This window comes from Motacilla alba, chromosome 6 (genome assembly GCF_015832195.1).
Source record: "Motacilla alba alba isolate MOTALB_02 chromosome 6, Motacilla_alba_V1.0_pri, whole genome shotgun sequence".
NCBI classification, from domain to species: domain Eukaryota; kingdom Metazoa; phylum Chordata; class Aves; order Passeriformes; family Motacillidae; genus Motacilla; species Motacilla alba.
In genome coordinates, this window is record NC_052021.1 from 29,637,443 (window position 1) to 29,645,804 (window position 8,362).

At 53.8% G+C, this 8,362-nt stretch overlaps 1 long non-coding RNA gene across 1 annotated transcript; it reads right to left on the bottom strand.

Moving 5' to 3' along the window:
* Window positions 1-6,542: 6,542 nt before the first annotated feature.
* LOC119702605 lies at window positions 6,543-7,908 on the bottom strand. Its single transcript, XR_005257396.1, has 2 exons — window positions 7,314-7,908; window positions 6,543-7,232 (listed from the first exon to the last, which is right to left on the bottom strand). It is a non-coding gene; the product is annotated as an uncharacterized LOC119702605 (long non-coding RNA).
* Window positions 7,909-8,362: the final 454 nt, after the last annotated feature.

Below are 8,362 nucleotides of genomic sequence, written 5' to 3' on the forward strand. Positions count from 1 at the left end.
CTGCTCTGTTCGAGCTACAAAGAATCCTGCAAGCTTTTGTGAAAGTGCAAATCAGTTTAGGCAATTATCATACCAGGAATATGAAGGGGAAAGAGGAGGCATTGCCCAGTGGTCTCCTTTAATCTCTTAATCCGTGGATCCAGGGGGGCTAGTTGGACATAATTTAGGACAATCTGACTACCCTTTACACTGTGATAAGGCGAAGTTACAATGCATTGCAAAAATACGAGCTTTGTTAAACATACTGCCTTGAAAAGTTAAGATTAGACATTCTGTGCACGTGTTGGCTCTATCGGGTACTATGTAAATTTAATTTTTAAAAAAAATATCCGTTTTTTTTTTTTTTTTTTTTTTTTTAGCATCTCTTCTTATACAATCCCGGTGACTTTCCATTCACTTGTGCTACAAATATGAGAGAGGCCCAGGCAGGGTTAGGACGCATGTCGCAATGCAGTCCCTTCCATTTAAACCTAGGCTAATTATTTAGTAGAGCTATTCCCAAGGTAAACTTCTCGTGGCGTTTCTTCCCTCCTCGAACAGCTGATGGTGCAGATCTGGAAGCCAAGCAGGACGCACATTTCCCCTGAACTCACCCAGGCTGCCTTGCTCTCCACTTCAAACCCGGGCAAATGGGCAAACATTAAACGGATTGCGGCCGAACAGCAGACTTGGGCCTTTCTAGAAATTGTTTCCCATCTTGATAAAAGGCTTATTTCTGCAGGAACCATATATTTCTCCCCCCCACCCCCTTTTTTTTTTTTTTTTTTTAACCATGAGGGAAGAGAGGGAGAGAGGGGGAAAAAATTAAGCGTCCTATGTAGCGTAACAGCAATAAAATCTTCAGAGAATGCCATTAGCTTTGAAAAAAAACCCTAAAAGCTTTATTACAAACCCAGCTTTGAAAATAGGGGGGATTAGGAGTCTGAAAGGGTCCCACAATGGTTAGAAGAAAAGGTTTCATGCTAATGAGGTTAATGCCCTTTGTATCTCAGGACTCCACAACTTCATTACTCCCTATCTCCGGCTGCACCAAGCGGCTCAGAACACTGCAATCCACTCCAGCTCTCCCCTGCCTTGCCTAGAGAAGGATTTGATAGCAGCTCTGTTCAAACTAGATAATTATATCTTTTCAAGTCGGAATTAAGATAAAGAAAGTGAAGCAAAGGCGGCTAGCCTTGATCCACTGCAAACAAATTTGGCGCACTTTCTAGTCTCTCTCCCCCTGCCTCAATAGGCAGGACAGTCAGCTTATTAGACCCTCATTTGCTTTATTAATTCATCTATTTAAAGTGGCAGGATTAGAGAGAGGGAGAGAGAGGCAGAGTCTAATGTGGGACAGTGGATGCCAGGCAACGTGGAAATATAAATATTGGCGAGATGCTATCCGAGCGGGGGTTCAAAAATACATTTTATATTAAATAACTGAGAGGGGTGGGGGAGGGAGCGTGGACTTCGGGTGGCGAATTGCAAACTCGGGCGGATTTTTACGGCTTTTTTGAAGGAAAGCAGGGGGACGGCTGCCGGGGACCGGCTCTCCGTCCGGAGGACGCGCTGCCCTCGGTGCCTGGCGGGGGATTTGGCCCGCTGGACACGGGGGCTGCTCAGGGGGCTGCAGGACAGGCGGGGACCCCCGCACCGCGCACCCCGCGGCCGCTCCTCGCCGCGCTGCCCGGCGGCCGCGGGTGCGGAGCGCAGCGCGCTGCCCAGCGCAGCGTGCCGGGAGCGGGGCCGCGGCTCCGAGCGGCCGGGGCTCTGCGGGCTGGCCCTCCGCCGTCGCTTGGCTCTGTCTGTCGGCCAAGGTCAGCGCATCCCGCCCCTCGCCTCCCCCGGCCCCTCTCAGCCCGGGGTCCCCGCCGCTGCCGCGGCCGCCGGGGGCCGCATCCCCGCCCTCCGCAGCGCTGCAGCCTCCGCGCCCGGGCCCCGACCCCTCCGGCCTTGGATTTTTAACCCTTTCCCTTCGGACACGGCCAGCGGCTCCCAGCCGGGGCTGCTTCCCACCGGTGGGATTTGCGCTCCCCGCGCAGCGCAAACCTGCGCGCACGCAGCCCTCTCCCTGCCGCTGGACCGCGGGGAGGCCGGAGCCCTTTGGAGCCCTCGCTCTGTTGTGTTTAAACGCTGTTTATTTGCCTTCCTCCTCTGACGGATCGCGCTGTTACCTGCGAGGGCTCGGCGGAAATTAGTCCCCCCTAATTAGCGGGCAGCCTCCGCGTAGCCCGCAGGACACAGGCAGAGCAGCTCGGGCCCGGCTCCCTGGTGAACGGGATCCTCCCAGCCCCGCTGCCGTGTCCACCCGCGGCTCGTATCTGCTCAGAGCTAATACAGCCATTGATTTACTTCTGCAAAGGGTCCCGCTGCGAGGGGGAAGCGGGAGTTTAGAGAACCTCCTGACCCCGAGCCGTAACCTCTCTCCCCGCCAGGCTCTCTCCTGGTGGGACACTCGCAGCCGGGCGAGCCCAGCCCGTGGCCCACGCTTGAAACCGAAAGGGCCATTAATCACCTTCCCCCGCTCGCTTTCAATTGACCCTTCGCAATTAGCGCCTGTTGCAGGGAAAGCCACCCGTCGGTTGTGATGGAACCCCCCCGGTGCCCCCTCGGACCCCTCTTTCCCCGGGGGGCCGTGGCCGCCCCAGCTCCGCCAGGCACGGCTGGGAGGATGCTGCGGGCACCGCTCCCGCACAGGGCTCAGCCCGCCTCGCAGGTGGCTGCCCTGGCCGGAGCAGGGAAGGCACGATCTGCCTTCTCTCATCCTCATCCTCATCCCTGTCCCCGCCGTGGGGCCGCTCGGGCCGGCTGCCTGGGAGCCCCATCTCCCCGCACGGCCTGGCCGGAGCCCCGGCTGCTGCGGGGGCTCCGGGAGAGCATTTATAGACCCGCTCCCCATCGCCCACGGCTGGACCTGACGTCAGGAAGAACTTGATCTCGCCCGCTTTGCTCCTGCTTCTGAAACTGATCCTTGAAATGAGAGAACAGACTCTACACAATTCCCATGGCCTTGACATAAGGTACAGCGATAAATATACACCACTAATGAGCAATTACCATATAATCACCTTCCAATTAGCTCGCATAATGATGAATTAAACATTCTAGCCTGCTGGATTAGGTTTCTTACTTTGTATATTATTTACGAAGGCTAGCTTCTGCTGAGCACCAAATATCAAATTAGATAGGGAATTTTCAGTTGGGGGTAATTACGCATTCAGAGCATGCCCGGAGTTTTTGTCACCAGCCAACTAAAGTGTATTGGAAGGTAGTGTCCATCCTTTTCTGTCCTTCCTTTTTGATGTCTTAAAACAAAGTCCACGCTTTTCTGCCAATGCTCTGCACGTCGCCTCCCCCGTGTTAATTCTGCTTCCTTCCCCAAGGCTGGACAGACGGAAAAAGTGCCCGATTTTTTTTTTTTTCCCCTGGGACAGTTAAATAATAGGGAGCAGGCAGAGGCAGGATCCGGGGGAAGCAAAGGATCTCACAGTCCGAAGAAACCCGGCCTGTTATCCCGGACAGGTAGAAAAGCCCTGGTCCTCCGCTCGGGGTGGTGAGGACTGGCAGGGCCCAGGAGGGGACATCCCCCGCACCGCCACCCCGGGCTGCTCTCGCACAACCCCAGGACACCCTCCCCCGCGTGGTTGTTTCCTTCACATTCTGGGGAGAGGGCTCCAAAAAAAAAATCGAGTCCCGGCTGCGTTTGGTCCGTCTGGGCTGAGGGAAGGGGCGGGAAAGGCTTTGGGTGCCTGGAAGGGAACGAGAGGAGAAGCATCAGCCCCGCGGGAGGAGAGAGGGATGCGGAGCTCGGGCACTCGGGCAGCTCCAGCCCTCACCCGGGGGGATGGAGGGCCGGCGGCTCAGGGCTGGGAGGGGGCTCGCAGCCGCCGTGTGGAAAGTGGGAACCCGTCTCGGAGCTGCTTGGCTTTTGTTGGTTTAAGCTGGACCCTTAATGTTTTCTTAATTAAGCGTTTGAGTGTGAGTAAACCTCCGCGAGGCGTTTACAGCCTGGCTATAAAGTAGGAGCGGGGGATCTCCCTGCCTCCTGCAATGCCTGAAAACATTCCTCGGGGGCTTGAAGGGGCAGAAAGCCGCTCCGCAGGGGGCTATGCTCTTACCCGGGCTCCTGCTTGGAATTACCTCTCTAAAAGTCCTTTACCTATAAAGGAAAGGACGAACTAGTAGTATCCTCTTTCCGTGCTCCACTCTCTCCCGCCTGACACATGGAGCTCTGGAAAGTTTCAGGGATTTCCAGTCAGGAAGGGAACAGTCCTGAAGAGCAGAGATGCTCGGCTTCAGCTGCGTGTTTTTTTGGTTTTATTTTTTCCCTTTTTCTATATAATTGTGGTTTTTTTTTTTTTTTAAAAATAAAAAAAAAAAAAAAAAAAGAATTACGAATTCGAAAGCATTTCCCCCAGTGAAAGTGTTGTCTGAATGAGTGTTGGTGACCTGGACCCAAATAAACTTAGATAAGATGTGGAAACTCATCTGTCAAATCCCGCACGTCTGGAAGCAGCAGCTGATCCAAGCCTGACTGGTGAGAAGCTGCGGGATTCCGGTGTTTTTGTGGAGTTACACTCATAGCTTTATCAGTATTTGAACAACCTTTTTGTGGTTTTGCTGTGCTCACAGAACGCGCGAAGTCCTGACTTTCTCCTCAAGGCCGGAGAATACAAGCACGGCTGTTATTTTATCTTTAGATCAGCAAGTGGGTATCAGAGGCAGGGAAGAAAGTGCATTCTTGTGGGTTGCGAGACTGAGATATTCCCAGATAAACTCTTCTGTGATCTCATTTATAATCCACGCGATCACGGCTATTTTATTTGGCATACATGTGTCGAGAGGAGGCGTTTGCTGTGATGGGAAGTTTAGGATCCAAATATGATTTAAAAACCTTTTTTCAGAGAGTTATCTCCTGTGCCACCCTCCTCGTCCCGGTAAGCACGTTGCCTTTTTGTAGCCCACACCTTACCTGCTTCTCCGTGGGCTGCCAAATATCTGCTCAGAATCAAGGAAAAGAGAGAAAAGGGGAAGATGTGATTTGGAGGAGTAAAGGCTGTTCAAATAAGCCATGACAAGGTATTTTCATAAGAATAACGTTATTTTATTTAATTTCCCTGCAAAATGCAAAATAATAGAAAGCCTGCACCGATTAAAATCTGCAAGGAAACAGAGAGGAAAAGAAAAAGAAAGAAAAGTAAATAAAGATGAAAAAATGCGTGCGAGGGATGGGGCAAAAGAGAGAAAAAAGAGAGAGGAAGGAAGGAAGGAAGGAAGGAAGGAAGGAAGGAAGGAAGGAAGGAAGGAAGGAAGGAAGGAAGGAAGGAAGGAAGGAAGGAAGGAAGGAAGGAAGGAAGGAAGGAAGGAAGGAAGGAAGGAAGGAAGGAAGGAAGGAAGGAAGGAAGGAAGGAAGGAAGGAAGGAAGGAAGGAAGGAAGGAAGGAAGGAAGGAAGGAAGGAAGGAAGGAAATGTCGTGTGTAAGGAGAAGCCAAGGTCCCAGTGTGGGATGGAAGGAAACAGGGACATTGCCAGGAGGCTGGGCGGAAGGGTCGTGAGTTCAGCTCCGGATCGATTTGGAAATTCACCCCAGTTTGTCTTTAGGAGAGTCAAGGGCTGTCGGAAATCCGCTTTCTTCCCACCACTGCGGCGAAGTCCTGAGAGGCTGGGGTCGGTGTTTTCTGTAGGTTTTCCCTGGCAGATCAAAAGCCCCGCTCGGCAAAGAGGAGGGTCCCGGCGGGCGGGGAGCGGTGCCACCCGTGCAGCGCCCGAGGCCATGGCCGGGCAGGGCGGGCAGGGCTGCTCCTCTACCGGGGCTTTTTCCCTCTCCCCAGTGGGTGCTTCTCCCACCCAAGGGCCCCGTCTCGGCCTTGGGAAGGCAGGAAGGGAGAGCTCGGGCTGCCCGGGGTGGGCAGCCGTGTCCTGCGTGGCGGGGACACCTTCCCGCTGCCACCCCGCGCATCGCCATGGAAACCGCCGCGGCTGCACGGCAAAGTTCCCCGAGGCTCAGCCCCGGGTGCCCCGGCAGGGACCTGCCAGGGACCCCCCAGCCGCGCTGCCGCCGTCGGAACCCGAATCGACCTTCCCCCGCCTCGTCCGTCGGTGGGCAGGAGCTCGCCTGGAGAGCGACGGCCGGGAAGAGCCCCTCTGGCTCCTTCTCCGCCCTGACACGAGGGTCAGAGACAGGCGAGGGGTGGCTTTGAGCTGGCGGCAGCGAACGGGGACGGACAGCGGCCAACATCCCTCTCTCGTCCCCGCCTCGTTGGGGCGAACGCGGGAAAGGATGGAGATGCGGGCCGGCAAATGCGGGCCCAGAGCTTGTCCCTGCCCTCCTCTACCATCGCTTAAGCTTCGCCCGACCCAGCCAGCGAGTCCCGTGTCGCCCCAGGGTCTCTGTCTCCGCACCCGGCCCCGCGGGTGCGCCCAGCGCAGCGGGACCTGCAGCCCCGGCCCGGTGCTCCTCCCGTGGAAAGGGGCCGCGCCTTCTTTTTCGGGTGTAAGGGTAAAACTCGGCCAATCTGCCCGCTCCTCCCCACGACTTAAATAAAAAAGGAGTAAAAGGCAACGTTTACACCAGTTTAATTAAGGAGGGCCCTTGTACCTTGGGGGGGATCGCATCATTTCCCATGAAATATTCATACAGGAGCTTTCCCGAGCTGCTCCGTTTAATCATTCCTGCTGCCAGCGAAGGGCTCTGTCTTTATACATGCCTGTAATTTGATTTTAATGCCCCCACTTTTCCATCCGCACAAGTCCGGGAGTTCCCGTGAGGAAGCCAGGGGTGAGAAGCGCTGCCCAGCCCGGGCGGGACCCGCACCCGCGGAGCGCTCCGCAGCCTCCCGCGGGCGCGCATCTCCTGCCTGCGCATCCCATCTCCCTCGCTCACCCCGCCGCCTCTCCCTCCCCTCCGCCGGACCGTTTCGCGTTCGGCTGGGTGAAACAGCGCAGTTTTCTATCCCTATTTAAAGGGGGGAAAGAAAGAAAAAAAAAAAAAGGCGGAAAACAAAACACACAGAAGGAAAAGAATGTGGCGTCGACTAATTTAAACCAGTTCGAGTGGAAGGGCTGTCAATTCTGTAAGTAAACGATGCGGTGTTGGTTCAGATGTCTCTCGCCGTCGCTGCTGTCTGAGGGGGAAGAGCTGAGGCTCGGTCTCGGACACTCGGACCGGGGCGAGCGGAGCGGCCCCGCTGCTCCCGGCTGGGCAGGGCCCGACACCTCCGTGTCCCTTTGCGGGCTCCTGCTCACCCTGCCTGGATGGGGAAGAAGCTAAAGGGAAAAAGAAAAGGACATTTAACCCTGAAATGATGAGCCCCACTTCCCCCTCGACGTACCCAGGCAGATTCATCCCAGCCGCGCTGTTTGTTGGTGTCACCAGCCGGGCGGCGGGGACAGAGGCGCATGTTAAATGATGCCATTAGACTGTAGAGCAACAGGCGGGGACGAGGTAATTGGCAGCAATTCTCTGGGCCAGTCCGGTGACCTGTTAATCTGTTGCAACCAGCACTCAGTCAGGGGAGAAAATAATAAACCAAAAAATCTGCAGAATGGAGAAAAAGCCTGACTTACCTCAGACCTGGTCAGCTCGTTAAAGTTCCACTTGTAAAGAAAGAAGGGTTTCTGAGCGAACCCTGTCTGTGTTCAATCAGGCTGTTACTCCATTTGCTCAGTGTAATATATCCTCCATGATTTAATCTGTTCTCCTTTCTTTGTTAAATTAATTTTTTTTTCTTCCCTTTCTTCATTGGGATCCCGTGAGGTTTGGCATCAGCCTGTTGGAATTATGAAGCAGAGGGTGTCTGCAGAGCAGGAGCACCAATCCAGCACCTCTGCCTTTGCACTTCCCATCCAGAAGGCAGCTGTGTGATCAGAAAGTTCGGGATGGACATGCAAACCTTTACCCCTCCAGAAATTTTGCTCAATAAACCTCCGTCTGTCATTCATAATAGAGCACAGAAAGAGCTGCTTGTGCAGGTGGGAATGTTTGTGTGGGAGACTTTAAACAAATCCTGCATCCCCAACCAAACATCCACAGTGGCTGGAGACTGAAATAGAACCTTAAACAGGCTCAAACTAACTGTTTAAAACCAATTCCTTCACAACGTTACTTTGTTTCTGAAATAAAAGAGATAGGCCCTTGGGTAGCTTAAAGGAAAACAGATTTTTAACAGGTGGCTTGGAATCAGCAATGTTTTGAAGAGCTCAGGGTAGAAACAGTGACACTCCCCCAAATTAAAACTGTTTTACAGAAAGTTGAAATCATAGGGGATGCACAAAACTGCCATCACAATGTGTATTTTCAGCATTAAGGAGGAGATATAAAATGTGTTTGAGCTTGCTTTATTTTATTTCAGCCTTCCATCCTTCCCTGATATTTTTATTT